Source organism: Anneissia japonica, unplaced genomic scaffold (genome assembly GCF_011630105.1).
Source record: "Anneissia japonica isolate Jap-2015-1 unplaced genomic scaffold, ASM1163010v1 scaffold6417_len956965_cov193, whole genome shotgun sequence".
Classification (NCBI taxonomy): Eukaryota; Metazoa; Echinodermata; class Crinoidea; order Comatulida; family Comatulidae; genus Anneissia; species Anneissia japonica.
The window spans coordinates 662,004-681,746 of NW_022713977.1; the positions used below are offsets into that span (position 1 = coordinate 662,004).

General features: G+C 33.8%; 1 long non-coding RNA gene across 2 annotated transcripts; it reads right to left on the bottom strand.

Annotated features, from left to right (window-relative positions):
- Positions 1-4,732: 4,732 nt before the first annotated feature.
- On the bottom strand, positions 4,733-15,023 carry LOC117108833. 2 transcript variants are annotated; one of them, XR_004445420.1, is made up of 3 exons: positions 14,704-15,023; positions 8,139-8,185; positions 4,733-7,826 (listed from the first exon to the last, which is right to left on the bottom strand). It is a non-coding gene; the product is annotated as an uncharacterized LOC117108833 (long non-coding RNA). The 2 variants fall into 2 exon arrangements; XR_004445421.1 differs by having other exon boundaries at positions 4,733-7,982.
- Between the last annotated feature and the right edge of the window lie 4,720 nt (positions 15,024-19,743).

Sequence of the window (19,743 nt, forward strand, 5' to 3'; positions counted from 1 at the left end):
GCTCAATGAATGTATTGACAGTCATTACTAATTGCTAATTACCGAATAATTGCAAGGCCACACAGAATAGGTCTCTCACAACATGAGAGACTATTGCTTAACGAAGCCTGTCTGTATATTTTGATAGCGTTCATTATCTCTCTGACACCCATACATGAGCCACCTTCAATGTTTTTGTAGTGTACAAGGTTTCAAGTGTTCATCATCATCAATAATATCATTAAATGCACTCTCTCTGTTTAGGTGGTAATAAATTTAAAACACTGAGTTATGACTTGCGTGCTCCAGAAATCGCTCCATGCAGTGGTGGATCGCTCCATGCAGTGGTGGATAGCATATAACCTACTGTCAGGGGCAGGGGTGGATTGAGGGGAGTGGCCGGCCATGCCTTCCCGCTATTAGAAAGTGAAAAAAAAAAGGAAAAAGAAAGAAAAAAAAATAATGATCGCGTAAAACGCCTCAGAGGTTATTTCCAGGGGTCTAGAAAAAGGATATTTCCCGGACCACCTAGGTAGTGTCTCTCAATCGCGTCCGCCACCCTTTTGTACACCTCTGGATCCGTCCCTGGGAGGACCAAGCTGTTTGATAGAGGTCTAAGCAGTGAAGGCGACGAGGCCTTGGTAGGGTTCATTGACCAGAAAGCCTGGCCAGCTTTTTGTCCTTTTATGCCGTTTGAGACATTTAAAACTTTTTATGTTAAATACGATTGGTAATATTATCAAAATAATATTGGTAATATCCAAGAAGTGAATTTTCTTTTTTGAATCTATGATTTATGGATGATGACTATGGCGTGCTTGGCATGTCCGGCGGACATTACCATAGCATTATCATTAATATTATATTTATTATTATATTTATTATTATATTATGTATTATGAATGTTTGGTAAATTATAGTATTAATATATTTTTAATGGAATATATTTGAAAAGCATTAAAACAAAATTCAAACTTGTATCTCTTTTTCATATCATATCTTCATTACCATACTCCTTCTACTTATAACATCAGCATTTTACAACTGCTCTAATTTTTATGCATTAAGATGATTTAACAGCATTAAAACAAAATCCAAGCTCATGATGCACTTTTTCATATCTTCATTAATACTTTCTCAACTAATATATCAGAATTTCACAATTGCTTTAATTTACCATTCTTCAACACACCTGTACAGGAAATTCATACGTAAAAAACGGCGCATCTCACCTGCAAACGAGGGAATGTACGTGACATTGCGACATGATTTGAATTTCCAATTTATTTTCGCTTTACCTTGATCATTCCTCATTAGGCACCATGGGGAACAATTGAATGCGAATTCAAACCTAAAGTGTATCATTGCAATTCCATATTAAATCTGTTTTGGTTACGCAGAATTCATTGAATCCTCTGGGTAACATGTCGTTAACTCTAATGAGGTAAAACCGTAATTATTTTTCTAATAATGGCCTTTGTGCTCAGACACACCTCGGATACAATTTCATGATATTTACTGTGGTAAATTTAGGATTATACATGTAAACGTTTCATCAGTAGCCAATGATGGCGTTACCTTAACAGCAGATGGATTAAGCTAAAAGTCAGAGGCTTACGCACTCATATAATTTTTATTAATAATAATTACAGGATTTATGTCGCACATATATCCATTTCAGAATTAATTTCTCTTGGTACTTTTATCTGGTCATTTATACAGAATCAATTACATACAATATGCACCTCCTCTGCAACTAATCCACAATTAAGGCCTACAGTACCGGTACCCAGTTTCATTCCAACAAGCCAGTATAATGAGATACAGATTTTTGAATATTAAATAACTGGGGAAAAAGGTCGAAAAAGGGTGGGGGGTTAGAAAAAATGTTTTTCCTCTGGAGCCTGATTTTAATAAAGGGTGGGGTTTCTATGAGAGGAACTAGAGGTCCAGGGGTAAACCTACGCACCCTGATGGGGTGCAAAGTAAGAGGTCATGTCACGTGTCAGAGAGGCAAGTGTCTCAAAGCTAAATTCCATCATCATTTTGATGTTTTTTGATGTAAGACTCGATCCAGTCTGTATTTCTAATATAATTGCAATAAATTTCACTAAAAATAACCGAATACATAGGTACGCTACAAGACGGTCCTCCACTAACCCGTAACCCGTACAAAACTTTGGCCCCATTTTATGGAATTCTCTCCCCACCACAATTAAAGATTCAATCTGCTCCCATCAAGCTCCCATCTAACAAAGTACCGGTACTGCGCAGGCATATTTCTGAAGGATGCAAAATAGGACAAAGTTGAGTCAACACAAATTATGCGAAGTAGGGTGTACGGAAAAAATGGCCCCAGAAGACTGGTAGGTCAAGAAGGCCCCAATAATAAAATTCAGTAATAAAAATAATTTTTTTTTTAAATCTTCGAATTATTAAATGCTGCAAAATAACAAGAATAATAAATAAATGAATCAACATAAATCATATGCATTTTCTAATACTAAAATAATTTAGTTTTGGGCAGTTTCACGGAAGCGGAATCACAATTTGCAGCAATTTTTAACTTCAATTTGGGCAAAAATATATTGTTATGAAACTCAAATTATTTTTTTTATGATTCCTTCAATAACTAATATAAATGACAACTTATTTGGTTGGATTATCGAAAAAAAAAACTAACTTATTTTAGTTTTCAAAAATGCATATGATTTATGTTGATTTATTGAATCATTTGCTATTTTACAGCATTTACATAGTCTGAAGATTTAAACAAAAAGAAATCATTGTTATTACTGAATTTTATCATTGGGGAGCCATTTTTTGATTTACTGATTCAATTCTTGCTATTTTACAGCATTTAAATATTTGAAGATTAAAAAAATCATTTTTATTACTGAACTTTATCATTGGGGGCCATTTTTACTGGGGACCATTTTCCAGGGGCCATTTTTCCGGGCCATTCTTTCATGGGCCATTTTTTCCTACAACCTCAAAGTAGAGCATGCATGTAGATCTCTTAAATCCCATCCATCTGTGTGGCATCTTTTCAACAAGTGAAAGCTATGATAATATGGGTCACATAAACTGTGTTACATTAACTACTAAACAAGACAGTAAAATAGGAAGCTATGAAATGGCCATACATTCTGATTTCAGTAATCACCTGTAGAGGACAGAAGTTCAGCAGTGACTAAACATTCTTCAACTATGATGTCATTTTGTCTGAAGTAGTCTCTCTCCCATCATTTATGTTTAGACATGAGTCATTCTGTAGTCATCTACAATATTTATTTATTTACTTGTAATTTATTTACCCAGGATAAAATCACATTTAAGTCTTAAAGCTACCAAGCAAATAACACTAACTACAAGAACGAGTAACATAGTTTCCAAATTTTCCCCCAAAAAATCTGTGAGATCTCATGTTGTGTAGCAACTCGCCACTGGCTGGGGGCCAGGGGGCTGCCTAGGGCCCCGGTGGAGGGGGAGTGCAATCTGGGCATTTTCACTACTGATTTGATTGATCTGGGACACTGAATTAAGTCAAATGTATGTAAACCTAATAAAACCAAAAAGTTATACTCATTTAAATTTGACCAATGTACAGTACTGTAAACTAAAGATCAATGTTGCTTTGTACCCGACAGCTGCTTGGTGTAAAATTAAAACATTTTTTACGGTGTCTGGTCTTTTTAGGATGGAAAATCGTGAACCTTTTATTCATGATGTACAGATTGTCATGTGAAAAACAGATAAACAATCAAACCGTCCGTGGTGCATCAATGTGTAAAGGGCGTTGTTTCTTTACTATTCCAACGAGCGTACTGGCCTTGCACCATCTATAGTCTTACTTTTTGCTACACCCTGGCTACACTAAACACTTAGACAAATGGCAAATGATTTATTTATTGCATATCTGTATATATGCCGTTCGCAATTCATAATTTATTATTTAATTAATTTATTTATTTATTGGTGTAAAAATCTTGATCTGTGAGTAACCTTGAAATCTGTGATTTTTTTGTTTCATCTTTAGTAAAACTGGCAAATGATTTTTGTTGTTATTTTTACACACTTTTCAAACATAGATAATTATTATTGTACTGCAATATACTATTACTGTATTAGATTTGTTGGTTTTTCTATTAAAAAAAAAAAACAAAAAAATCTCAATGGACATTATATCTGAGCCTCAATTTGTAAGCAATTTCAGCCTCAGTGTTTTTATAAAATGTGTTCTTATATTAATAGAAAGTGAAAAAAGTGTAGTTGGAAAAAATGTAAAACATCACAAGATGTTTGTTTTTGCAAACAACTTCTCGGGACCTGGCCTTCTTCCAATTTTTGCATTTTGTATTTGTAATTTTGTTTTTCTAAGTGCATTTGGAAGAAAATAAATGTTTTGTTGAATTGAATTGAATTTGTGATATAAAATGGATACAGTAGGAAGAACGACAAAGTTGGACAAATGGATATTATCATTTATATCTTAAAATAAATTGAAATATTTTTAAAATATGTGAAAAATTCAAAATTAAGTTTTTTAGTATTTTTAGATTCTGTATGAATCTTCTTTAAAACAGTGTTTATTTGATAGAGATTGTTTGGGTATTAGCAAAGTTATGAGTATTGAATTCATTGGATATCAGCCAGGTAGGTTTTGAGAAAACAGTTTTAAAGATTCCAAAATCAATAGTTTATAATAAAGATCTTTATTTCAAAAATATATCACCATATCTTCTTTTGGTTAATTGTTGGAAATTAGAAATTGCGACAAATGGAGGGTTTTGCCAGAGCTGGTCATATATATGCATTTGTTTTAAAACATTGATTTATTGAGTTCATTTTTACCTATGTGGAAAATGGACTTGTCGAAACATATGACCAATAGCTGTTTAAAATTAATAGAATGTACATAAAAGCTGTGAGAACTGCTTAAATCACTGCAGGACTCTACCAACACATAGAGTTCTTGAGCACAAAGGAAGTAGTCTAAAATACAGTTGGATATTATTATGGACCAGAGGCAATTTCAGTTTTACCCCCAGTCTATAGTATCGTTTGACACATCAAATTCAGTAGATGCAAGCTACACTGATTTGAGGTCATCTAATTTGATGACCCATTATTGAATATTCAATTTAATCACATCTTCAGGCATCCCCAATTAGACAGGATAACACAAAGGTGAGAAAATATAGACTTGTATACCTTATCACATGATGCAATCGTACTGTACTATGTTATAATTGCTTGACTCGCATATCTTTGAAGAATTGTATCTTGGAATCTTGGATTGATCTAAGTAGAGTACAGGTAAGTTAGCTTTCTTTGCAAAACTCGGTTTTGGAATGCTTTTCAACTGGTTCGAAACTCGGTGCCAATATTTATTGGGTTCTTGTATGAGATTCCTTACTCCAATTACCTTGAGTTCTTGTGTTCGAGTGAAAATACTCTAATTACATTGAGTTCTTATGTGAGTGAGACTCCTTTACTCTAAATATCTTGAGTTCTTGTGTGAGTTGAGACTCCTTACTATAATTACATCGGGTAGTTCTTGTGTGAGTGAGACTCCTTTACTCTAAATATCTTGAGTTCTTGTGTGAGTTGAGACTCCTTACTCTAATTACATCAGGTAGTTCTTGTGTGAGTGAGGCTCCTTACTATAATTACATCAGGTATTCTTGTGTGAGTGAGACTCCTTAATTTAATTACCTTGAGTTCTGTGTGAGTGAGACTCATTACTCTAATTACCTTGAGTTCTTGTGTGAATGACCTTACTCTAATTGAGTTTTTGTGTGAAACTCATTCTTTGCCAAAAACACAGACATGAAATGAGACTTAATACAACATCGACAAGTGCCCTCTTTGCAGCAATAGCTTAGTGTCAATTCCTTAGCTCAATATTAAACCACTCTGTAGTCTATTGATCCTATCACAGAGTCAGGGACATGATGTTGCCAATCCAGTGATGTCTAGGGGCAATTAGCATCTTAGATCAACTTCTAAGCTTGGTATAATTGATTATGTCACAATCAAATTAGTACACTAATCATTATCTAATCTCGACTAAGACTCTACATTTCCAGATCTTGTAATAATAATTAAATTATAAATAACTCTTCTATCATAGATTATATTGATTAAATACATAATGAAAATTGATTGCAGCATTTTGCACCATAAATATCAACTGTTTAATAAGTAATAAATGCAGATGATATAGATATTTGACCTTTGACATATTCATGCACTGTTGAAACTACCAGAGAGCTTATTAAATACATAATGAAAATTGATTGCAACATTTTGCACCATAAATATCAACTGTTTAATAAAATAAATGCAAATGATATAAATATTTGTCCTTTGACATATTCATGCACTGTTGAAACTACTAGAGGGCATATTAAATACATAATGAAAACTGGTTGCAGTATAATATCAACTGTTTAATAAGTAATAAATGCAGATGATATAGATGTTTGACCTTCGACGTATTCATGCGCTGTTGAAACTACAAGAGGGCTTATTAAATACATAATGAAAACTGATTACAGTATAATATAAACTATTTAATAAGTAATAAATGCATGAAAAAGATGCAATATACAAGAGGGATTTATTCTGGTGTGATGATATTCCAAAGACATTAGACATCCTTCGGCAAGTGAGAAACTCCTGGGATATATTCTATATAGTATTATCAATAACAATATCAATTCAGGATATGATAAATGAATAATCATTTTAGTGCAGAAATGTAATTCATACAAATTAATATTCACACAGTAAAACAAAGTTAATTTTCAATGTGTGTATGCATCAGGAAAATATCATAGGGGTGATGTTTTGCCTTCATTTTTATAAATTTTTTTGTTTTGTCTTGCATGTTATTAAGTAGATTTCAATTTGGACGACGCGGCATTCTACGACGGGCAGTGGAGCGTGAAAACATACTGCGCATGCGAATACATGGGGAAGTCGTTCGTTGCATGGATTTGACAACAGGCTTTAAGCAATTTGGCGTTGTGTTGACTACGGTAATGTGAGTTTTATAAATACGTGCTCGCTGAAGCGCCTGCATAATTGATCACGCGATATGAGGGAGCGCGTCGTCCTGTAAATCGAAACAGTTTGATGTTGAGACGGGAAGTGCATAGTACGACGTTCATGGTTGACTGAATTCTCCGTCGCAGCTCCCCGCATCACCCATTTCGAAAGTTCGCTATTGTACTGAATTCTCAGTACGTCACCAAGTGCAAGATTTGTGACCTAGTGGTTATGGCAACAGGCTTGTTTTCTAGAGGTTGTAGGTTCAATTCCCACACAAATCACTTGCAAATGTTTTTCATCAGTATATAAGAATTTAGTGTATTCAGTATAACACCTCAGGTAGGACAAAACATCAATCCTATATTTTCCTTTGATGATGCAACCTATATAATTATAATCTAAAAATCCAATAGTTATAAAAATTACCATTAAAATAAAACATATTTGTTTGTCCATCCATCAATAATTTAATTAATTAATTAATATTATTATCTATATTATTAGTTATTTTGCCAGGGTTTAGCCTCAGTTTTGCTGTGCAACTTTCTCATTTGGAGTAAAGTGATTAGACTGATCCCTACCCTGGAGGGAAAGTTCTGTTATAATGCAGTAATGGTATGCAACTCAGTAAAGACTCCAGTGGAGCAACATCACAATGTAATTTCCTACTTTATGATTTCTAGTCTAGATTGTTTAGAATGCTGTAATCTCGTTCCAGTTGAAGCCTGCAACCTTGGATTGGCATACACAAGCTCAGAGCCAAGCTGTGATAATTCATAACACATTTCCTAAATTGATTTTTAAAAATAAATATTATAAATTCATTACGATGCCAAAGCAATATAGATTAATACAGAACATGAACGGTGATGTTTAATAGAGATGTTAAGCACTAATGGAGGGCAGGGCAGTTTTCTCACTGCAAAATGATTTTGCAAAACCATCTAGGTGAAAGAGAAAATAAAAATAAAATGTCATTATTAAATTAAACAGCATAGTAATGCGATTAATTATTAATTAATAACTTAGGAAAAATTATCTACTGTAAGTCTCATATTTTGATATTTCAGGGAGCAGAGGCCATAATAAAAATTACTCACCAAGCCAATTTTTCCGTCATTATTTTCTGGAATTAGTAGACTCCAATCTGGAATTGAAAACATTAGAAGTTTTCATTATATAACAATATTCTTATGACCTCCAAGTTTGAGTATATAGGCCTACACCCTTTAAAGGGAACTAGAAAAATGATATTTTTTCTAGAGGGGATTTTTTTCATTATTAATAGATCAGAATTACGATTTACAATATTAGCAGTGTGACTTCACCGGAGGCTAATGTTGTAACCAAAAATTGTATAGCGTTGCGCGCGGCACTATATACGATCTTTGGTTACAGTAGCTTACACTGAGGTCAAGCTGCTAAAGGTTGTTGCTGAAGGGAAGCCCCTTTTCTCCATTGGGGCAAAGCATCTCGATTGGTGTCAAGGTTATTTTTATTGGAAGAACGCTGCAAATGCAACTTCAGCTACTTAAAGTATTGTATAACTTCACCTTTAATGAAAAAAATATATATATATATACTTTAGGCAATAGAACTTATCCAATTTACGGCAAATGGCACATCTGTCCATGAACTTACGAACTGAAAAAACGGCAAATATTAATAGGAATAAATTCCAGCTGACCTATATTACATGACAAAATCAAACATTAAAAGATTTTAAGCGTAGAAATGAAGCTAATATACATTTACATACGATTACAACTCATCATCGGTATTCTCGATCTGTCATTTTCATTAAAAATTATATCTATTAGGATACCAATTTTTTCTATACAAATTAAAGTTGTTGACCATTTATATGTAAATGTTAGCAAACGCATTAGGGAATAAGAGTTGATTTTTCTTGATCGCCTATCATTTCCTTTTTTATAATTTATATTGTATGGAGAGGACCAGAATAGATAAGTTGCTTCATTTATCATCTTGCTGATGATTTTGAGATTGAGGCATAGCAAGGAATTTTAGAAAGAGGGCCCTTAGGGTATGGAAAGATGCAGAAATTTGGTCAGAAGTAATCAATGGAAGAATGAAAGGAAAAAGAACAGTACAGTATACAGAAGAAGAAATATGTTTAGGCCAAATAAAAAAAAGTTACTAGTTTCTCGTTCCCTCACGCATCAATTTTCTCTACCTCACCAGTTTGTTTTTTTATTTCTTTTATTTAAAGAAATGTATGAAAATCCGGCTAAAGCTGTGTTTACACTCACGATAACGACACGACAGCAACATATCATTGCATTGTTTATATTCTTCAACACTGAGCACATTTTTATCGTGTCGTTATCGTGTCTGGTGTGAATGTAGCTTAAGTCACATCAGTAAAATTCCTCTCTCAATCATTCGTGGTTGTGGATACACATGATATGAATCATGTCTAGTGCTTTTTTTATTTGTTTTCAATGTGTCTATTGAGTAAAAGTGAGAAAGTAGTTTCTGTTTTTCCATTGACCATCTTGGATTTACCATCTCAGAGTAAAAAAAAAAGGTGCCCTCATTCATCTGTTTTCAACATATTACAGAATGAGTAACTAATTTTTTTTAAAAGGTTTATTATTACATTTTATGTCATTGCTTTGTAACTCGCCAATTACAGGATGGATTACGCTTTACAAACCAAGTCTCTTCTTGAGGCTAAGGGAGTGCAGTTGGTTTTGGTCATGAGAAAAAATCCTGCTGTCAAAGAATTGAACCCAGGACCCTGGATTTGGAGGCAAGCAAACCACTAAGCTATTCAACTCCACTCCACTTCATATACATACTTGCAGTAAATGCTGTTCACCAATGAAGAATGATTAATTTAAAAATTGTTGGAAAAAAAGTTGAATACTCGGTATCTAGAAGTCATTGAAATTGGGAGGGGAGCTAATGGTGCACGAAGATGAAGTGGGGGTTGTTGATTAGGTGAGGGGGAACTAGCTCACAAAATAAGGTGATATGAGATGATTTTTATCTACTTGAGCATAATTTTTTGGCTTCAAACATTTTCAATGGGACGGGGCCACTGTGGGGGATGCAAGTGTTTTTGTTTTTTGGGGGTGGGATGAGGAGGTCCCCAGCCTCCCCACTGTATACATTTGTTTCATATCCAACAATCAAGTAAAGTTGATACAGGATAAAGCAATAATCTATTTCACGAGGGTGTACAATTGTGTTTTATTTAGAAAAAATCTGGTGAGTCATGGATTTGAACCCAGAATCTGTCAATCAGAAAGCCTTAGAACCATGCCATCCTATATCCCCACTTACCCAGATCTCCTATTTACCTTTAAACTGTGTGGCGGGTTCAGTGATTCAGTAATTTAAAAATAAATTGTGTACATAATAAAGATCATTTATTACCTGTAGCGATAATGATACCATCTGAGAACAGAACAGTATATTTCAAAAGCAATTACTGATGTAGTTTTATTTGCCTAGCTATCCCACATAATAACCAATGAGGTATTGTATACTGTATTATGTATATAGTAATCACAATGCTTATGTAGGCCTACAATGTTGTACTGAAGCAAGTTAAATAATAATGACTGCAAAGCCTAGATGCTTTAGCATGCTATATAGAGTTAAATTGCACATTGATAGGTTTCAAGCCTACACGGCCCAAGAAAATGTCAATTTCAATTTATGGCTAATTTTAGAAGAGATCAGATGACCAAAAGGAAAGAGGTCAGATTGGCTTGACCCAGTATTTTCGAACGAGTAATATCGAACATAATTATGGAAAAGCTGCGATGACAAATTACCAAAAATACAAAATTACAAACAAAACTAGACCTACAGTCCTTAATTAAAGTAGTGATTAATGAAACGTGCACTATAATACATCTGGGATATAATAATAATATATACTTTTTTATAAGAACATATTTTAATAGAACACTGAGGCTGAAATTGTTTAAAAACTAAAGCAAAATAAAAACAAATTGAGGCTGAGGTAAATATGTCAAATGAGGTTTTTATTTTTAAATCCACTAGGAAAACCAACAAGTCTTAAGTTCAGTAGGTGTGACCAGGGAGGTGTACCTCCATGGTGTGACTATATAACACCTTTTATAAAAAAAAATATATAAATAAATACAGTACAGTAATACACTGAGCACTGTAAACCTACTATAACATTTTTTTATCTTTGAAAAAAAAAGAACAAATTAAGAACATTTTGAGCCTAAATAATAATAATAATAATAATTTTGGCTTATATAGCACATTATGCTAAAGCCTCAATGCGCTTAACAGTAAAAATAAAATTCGGGAAAAAATTAAGAAAGATACAAGTTAAAAAGGTGAGTTTTTAAAGCTGCCTTAAAATCATCAATGGAAGTTGCCTGTCGGATTGTAATAGGCAAAAAATAGGAAGACCCATGAGCCTGGCCAAAATTTTACTGGTCCTTATTTAAAAAAGTGTAGTACACAACATAAAGTTGTATGAGTCTATTAGCTACTTTAGTTGTCTCAGGACGTCGACGCCAATCAATCTTTCTCTCTAGATGTATTGCACCATTTCACTCTTCCCCAATAAATATCTATCTCATCTCTTAATCTTTTACGTTGGTTTCCCTTTTTTTTTGTTTTGCCATCCATGGTGTCTGTTACTGTTTTTTTGTTTTGTTTTTGTTTTGTTTTTTGCTTTTTTAAAGAGGCTTAATACTTGACTACAATTTATTTGTATGCCATGAAAATGCTTGCACCTAATGGCTAACACATAACCTTAGCCACTTGGCAGCCTGTCAACAATGCAATTTGGGGTATCTATACATGGCCGCCAAAAATAATAATAATAATAATAATTATATAGTGCATAACACAAAAAAGTTAAAAGATACTACTTTGTAGTATCCTAATACTACAAAGAGAACAATAACGAAAAAACGGCATGAACAGCAGAAGAATCATTTCCACTGCTCTGTTCTCCAGCACTCCAGAAATATTCTCATTTTCAGTGGCGGATCCAGGGGGGTTGAAACGAACCCTCCACTCCCCTCTGTGAAGACGTAACAAAATTTTCCCATTTCATTTTGGGGTTTTTTGAAACATTTTGAACCCCCCTCTTTTAAATCCTGGATCCACTTCTAATTTTGATAATGACCTATTAAAGAAGAATGGTATTCCACTCTGCTCAAATCATGCCAACAACCACAGTTCCAGGATTGATTGGATTATTGACTTGCTAAAAAAAAAATCTTATGATATTGAGGGGGCGCTTATTCAAATTAGAAGAGTGCACTTATTCAAAAGGGGCGCTTAAGGAAATTTTTACATTAGGGCGCTTATTTGCGCAAGTATGGTACTGTACACTGTGGATTAAGGTTCTCTGAAGGAGTTGACTATACTCAGTCTTCATGTTTTTCAGTTCATAAACTGAAATTATTATCCAAGATGACTCTTGGATAATCCTTTCAATTCTTGGCCTGTTTATAAATTAATGTTTAGTATTGTTCTCATTAGTACAATTAAAAACACTCTTCTCTTAATTAGTCTACAAACAGAGGAACGAATGAAGCTTTATTGGATTTAACATCTAAGCTGACTACACTAGCATAAATCGATCACTTCCTTCCTGGTAATTGATTTATTCTCCAGGAAACGTTCAGCTTCTGGGTATTTGACTACTACTAGGCCAACTGATGCAAGCGGTAAACATTTATTTATCTATTTCAACAATATTTTGTTAGGGTGGTTCATCCGGTCATAGGGCCTATAGGTGATAATTAGCAATTGTTGATACATGAATTTTTTATATTTTTTTCTGTTTGAATTTTAATTATTAACAAAAAGAAATAAACTTTGAAAAAGAAATATCATTATCAATATCGGTATCATCAGTAGGGCCTGTGTTGACTGGTGGATGAGCCTAGCTGAAACCCAACAAAGCCTGAAACGTACTCTTTCCTCTGCATAGTTACACGTCATGGTAGCCTTTGTTAAGTTCAGACGATGGAGGGATTTCAGACCGTGACTATTTATTTTACTTTGATAATACATAATTAGTTATGCATACCGCATATGGATAATTTATCTATCACCAAACAATCTCTTAACCTTTTACGTTGGTTTCCCTTTTTTTGTTGTTTTACCATCCATGGGGTCTGTTACCGTTTTTTTTTGTTGCTTTTTTAAAGAGGCTAAATACTTGACTACAATTTATTTATATGCCATGAAAATGCTTGCACCTATGGCTAAAACATAACCTTAGCCACTTGGCAGCCTGTCAACAATGAAATTTGGGGTATCTATACATGGCCGCCCAAGATAATAATAATAATAATAATAATAATAATAATAATAATAATAATAATAATAATAATTATATAGCGCATAATACAAGAAAGTTGCCCCTATATGCTTTACATAAAAGAAAAGAAACATAACCATGAAATATCCTAATACTACAAATAGAAAAATAACGAAAAAACGGCATGAACAGCAGAAGAATCATTTCCACTGCTCTGTTCTCCAGCACTCCAGAAATATCCTCATTTTAAGTGGCGGATCCAGTGGGGTTGAAATGAACCCCCCCCCCCCCCCCCCCCCCCTCTGTGAAGAAATGTAACAAAATTTTCCCATTTCATTTTGAGGTTTTTTGAAACATTTTGAACCTCCCTCTTTTAAATCCTGGATCCACTTCTGATTTTGATAATGACCTATTAAAGAAGAATGGTATTCCTCTCTGCTCAAATCATGCCAACAACCACAGTTCCAGGATTGATTGGATTATTGACTTGCTAAAAAAAAAATCTTATGATATTGAGGGGGCGCTTATTCAAATTAGAAGAGTGCACTTATTCAAAAGGGGTGCTTAAGGAAATTTTTACATTAGGGCGCTATTTGCGCAAGTATGGTACTGTACACTGTGGATTAAGATTCTCTGAAGGAGTTGACTATACTCAGTCTTCATGTTTTTCAGTTCATAAACTGAAATTATTATCCAAGATGACTCTTGGATAATCCTTTCAATTCTTGGCCTGTTTATAAATTAATGTTTAGTATTGTTCTCATTAGTACAATTAAATACACTCTTCTCTTAATTAGTCTACAAACAGAGGAACTAATGAAGCTTTATTGGATTTAACATCTAAGCTGACTACACTAGCATAAATCGATCACTTCCTTCCTGGTAATTGATTTATTCTCCAGGAAACGTTCAGCTTCTGGGTATTTGACTACTACTAGGCCGACTGATGCAAGCGGTAAAAAATTATTTATCTATTTCAACAATATTTTGTTAGGGTGGTCCATCCGGCCATAGGTGATAATTAGCAATTGTTGATACATGAATTTTTTATATTTTTTTCTGTTTGAATTTTAATTATTAACAAAAAGAAATAAACTTTGAAAAAGAAATATCATTATCAATATCGGTATCATCAGTAGGGCCTGTGTTGACTGGTGGATGAGCCTAGCTGAAACCCAACAAAGCCTGAAACGTACTCTTTCCTCTGCATAGTTACACGTCATGGTAGCCTTTGTTAAGTTCAGACGATGGAGGGATTTCAGACCGTGACTATTTATTTTACTTTGATAATACATAATTAGTTATGCATACCGCATATGGATAATTTATCTATCACCAAACAAAATTTATTAAGATTCCTACAGTACCTGATTATATAACACGAAAAATGTCACCGAACAGCAGTTCCAGTTACAGTATTATGGATTGGTTTTAAAACTACCGCCAATCACAATACGCGACGAGGCCACCAATCTTTGAGTATGTTCTCTGCAACTGCAGAGCATACAAACGATCGTTGTGAGTGTCTCTCGCGTTGTATTGAGGAGCGGTAGCGGAGAAGATTTTGCTTGGGTGTACATGATCGGAAGAGTCAGTTTGATCTTTTAAATTTATCGGAAACTCTACTACTTTCTGACGTTAGTCTTGTAAGTCTAAATTGTGTGCAACAGAATTACAGCTGCTTTCTTGGTAAGTAAGCTAAACCTCCATTTCTGCTAGGCCTTCCTACCACGTTGAAACATATACTCTAGCCTTCTTAGGCAAGGCATGAGTGCGTTGTGTTTTTGCTTTATATAGGTACCTGGATGTGGGTTTATCGCCTGCCTGTGTTATCATCATCACTCTCGTTTGGTCGATGGGATGTTTTTTTTTTTTTTACACTAGATTTTATCTTTCATGTACAACTAAAGGTTTAATATAAGTAGTTAAAATTGTGATTAACCAACACAACGATGTTATTGTTAATTTAAGAGCGTTTAAGGAAAGCAACATTTGTGCTAGAAAACAATAAAAATAGGCTATGCCTAAAACTAGGGGCCTAGGAAGTGAACTAGGAGGCCTGGCATCTTAAAAAAAAGCCTCATTAAGGCCACCAAGTCTTAAGTTGCCTGCCACCTAGAGTAGGACTGCTGCAAAAATTGGTATTTAGTAAGTTTAATATTTGTTTATTATATTGATAGATATTTGGTAACTGTTAGGGGTCTCAATTTGATACTACTACTGTACCACTGCAAATAATTTTCAAAGATTTCTGTATTTTTGTCAGCCAGACCAGAGAGAGGAAAGGTCATAACCAGTGGTGGCTCCAGAAATTTGTCGACAAGGGGTCCGACAAAGGGTCCAAACCAAGTGGCTGACTTGTCTATAGAGCCTGATCAGGGTCCTGGAAAAGAAATTCCTGGAAGAGCGTGGGGAGAGAAAAATTTTTCTGGCTTAATATGGCCCAAAATTGTGCACTTAGACCACACACAATATTTAGAGATTGGCAATCAATTAACGTTTTTGTATCCATAGGCAAATTAATATCTTTGGTCGAACGACCTCGTAGTGGCATCTGGCGGTGAAGGGTCCATGTCTGTCAGGGAGGTATACTTTGTATACGTTGGTTATTGAGACATGGCAAGGCCTAGTTTTCTGCAAAATTTGCTATTAAATAATGTACAATACTCTTGAATTCTTTATTTAAACCCAAAGATTAGCATCCATTACAATGCCAGTATCTGATCAAAGCAAACCTGGTATGTGAAACAGATTTATATTAATCCTGTTATATTGATTTTTAGAAATTCGCAACAATGTAAACTTTATAGACTATTATTATATTTAAAACATTAACAAAGGCTCTTAGGTAACCATGCATTAATATTCGCAGCAAGATTCTCTTGTTCACTGATGCATGCAAGTTTATCCAGGCCATGGAAAATGTTACTTCAAAGATAGTTAATTATCCACCGAATATATTATACAGTATGGATGGTATAAAAGCATTAATAAACAATGTGATTATAAAAGCTGAGTAAACAATAATGGATGATGATATTGATAAAATTATTTAAGTCATTGAGATGATTTAATGAGAACATGCTTAATTGTAATTAAATATTTAGCCTTGAGTTTATTGATTGTTTCATATATTTCTAAATCTGGTAACAAAATTAGCTGTTGAAGTTCAAACCAGCATGGACATGAAACCAATGACTTAATATATCATCAATAGCATAACATTATTACCCTGTTTCAGTCTGAGCACAATGAACATAAATCATGCTATATTTTGGAGTGGCTAGACAGAATCAACAGTCTTAAAGAATATCAACAAGGGGAGTATTCAACATTAATAACATAGCCATATGTGATTAAGAGTTTTACAAGCATTTTTCCAGCCGCAACTTTAAAACCTTCTTGATTCCAACGGTGAATAGTTCTTAAGAGTTGCTGCTGCTTTGTTTTGGTTTCTGTGTCTACTGTGGGGGTGGGGGTAGAAGACACTAATATTGTCTTTGTCTTGAAATTGACCTTGTAAGATTAAATCTGGTGGAGGAATGATGGGATTGTTCATGAGCTAAAGATAAAAATGAAAAGCAAGTTTACAAAAAAATATGATGCCATTTTGCAGTAGAAAACATGTCCTATTTACAGTACTGTAAAGTTATCAATTATTGAATTGCCAACACAGAAAGCTGCTCTAGATAAGACCTGTCCTAGAAAGTTCGCTAAAAAGTCACAACAATTTGGTATGTACTTGTACATTTATTCCAGTGAGTTTACAACACAGAAAGCATGGATGAGTTAAAAGTAGCAAAAAAAAAACACATTCAAGCAGTAGACAGACATGCTCCCTGGGAGCTTATTTTTGTTTTTTATTTCACAGGGGACAGTATATGGCATTTGTGGAAATAATTTCAGTGTACTTTGTCTGTTGGAATGTTTGAAGAGAGCATTCAGACTATGCATATAGTCTTCGGTAATTATTTACTTACTGCTTGCAAAATTTATGACCTTGGAGATGCTGACATTTCAGTGCATTACTTTGCAGTTGAGTACTGTACTCTATGGTATATATTGTACTAGTAGATATTTACCGACAAATAGTGTGGCTTACTGTTGATTGAAAACTTGTATGTATTTAGAGGTGTACTCTATACTGCCACAAACTCACTGAGTGTGATCTATTTGAAAAATAAATTTCATATTATTTTATATTTATTTAGCTTTTGCCAACTATACTTACTTAAAAAAAGAAAAAAGAATCGGTAATATTTTGCTCAGGCTCAGTATTCTTACTTTTTTGCCGATTTCAGGCTCAAAGTGTTCTTTTTTATTTTTACTTTTCAGACATAGACATATGTTGTACTGTACAGTTATCAGTGGGCCTATATTACTATAATGTAGAGGTATTACATAGTAACACTTACTACACATAAGGTACAGATAAGATTTGTTGGTGTTTCTAGTTTTAAAAAAATAAAAAACCTCATTTGACATTTTACCTCAGCCTTTGTTTTTATTTTTTTCTAAATTTTTAAGAGATTTTAGCCTCAGTGTTCTTATAAAATGTTGTCTAAAAAAGTGTACATTATAGGCTTGGAAACCATAAATGAGTTTAATTAGAAGATGAAATATAATTCAAATTTATTTCTCCTGTCTAAATGAACTGCTCAAAAGGGGAAAAAAAGAAATGTTTTATTATTTGTAACAAAGATTATTTGTTACCATAGAAATATAGTAATATGTCCATGTTCCAACACTTTTGTCAAAAGTGTAATAGTAATTGGTAAATACTATAGGTATAAACATAATTATGATCTATTTTTATTTGCCAGCTCAGCTAATATTATTCTGTGTTCCTTAAGGGCATACTTTAATTTATATTTTTTAAAGTGGCTATTTAACCTAGGTCATTATGGCAGGCATTTTGGTGTTTAGATAGCAGCACCATGTATCTACTTTACTATTATTTGCTGATGTCTGAAGTAATATAGGCCTACTGTATATTTTTGTGTACAAAAATAGCAAATTACAATTGAAAATCAGGGTGTCATACACGCAACATATACTAATGTTTGCCTTATGTGCAGATCGTCCATAACATGCAAATTTACTTCTGAAATTAAGCTACTGTTAGTATGAATGACTGTAATTTTAAATGTTGGGCAATAAGGTTTTGATGAACATTTTCTGTCTAATTTTTAATTGAAGACTTATTACAAATTAAAGTAATTCAAATATTTTTATTTCCAAGTTTTTTTTAGCTCTACATCTAAACACAGACAGATTTTCTGCTGTAAACTTCTTGCGATGTCAAAATTTATTCTAGCGATCATTTTCACAGGGCTGAAGTGGGCCTTAGTGGATAGAAGAAACCCCAGCTGAGCTCTTGTTTCCTATAAGCCTCTCATATTATTCACAATTACCTCCTTTAGCTGCATCCTAATGGCCCTTAAAAATCCTCATTTGAGGCTGGTTAGAGTGTACCTAGAGCAATGTAATGCCTAGCTGCTCCATTGTGAAACTTACTGCATTTCCAATAAAGCTACAATAATGGTTATTATAATCAATCGTGACGTCATTGCTACAACTTCTTATGCTCTTTCTACAGTATCCCTAACCATGCACTAATTTTTCATTAGTGCACATAACTTTTTTGGTTCATGTGCAAATGGCCTTTCTACATTTTTTCATGCATTAATTCTAACCTTCGTATACTAATTTTCCGCTAGTGTATTATGCATGGCATGCTAATTGCTTATTATCAACGATGGCTCCAAAAATTTGCACCAGGGCATCCATCAAGTCCAGCAGAAGTGGGGGGGGGGGGAACGGAGCAAAGGGACCACAGGCCTCGGGTGAGGTCAAGTGTTTGAAACTTCTGGTTAGATTAAGGGGTGTATCTTTTTTTTACATCTTTTTCCTCTTTCATTTATTTCTCCCATTTATTTCCTTCCTTTTTCTTCTCTTTGTGTTTTTCCAATACTCTTCCTCCATTTTGTAACTTACTCTGCTTGTCTGTAACAAACATAAAATCCATTAATCAAGACTGAGAATTGTATGATAGCAAAAGGCAATAGTGTTCAAGATAATGTATGCTTTACTTGCTGTTCTATAAATAGTCCAGTAAATTGGACTGAATTAAATGGAGTTTGTCATTGGAGAAGCAAAAGCCAGCAATTTTATCGTTAATCTGCTCAAGTGTTTGAAAATCGTGAGCTTATATTTAAACATTTTATAAACATTGTTCCTTTTCAGGTCTAAATTCTCTAATTTATTGTGTTTGTGGTAAATTATGTCTGTCATGAGCTAAAGAATTGAAAAATGAAGGTCCATATTTGAAGCAGCTTAATTTGTATATTTACTGTAAGTTATTATTTACTGTAAGTAAGTTATTAACTTACATTTTTACATTTACA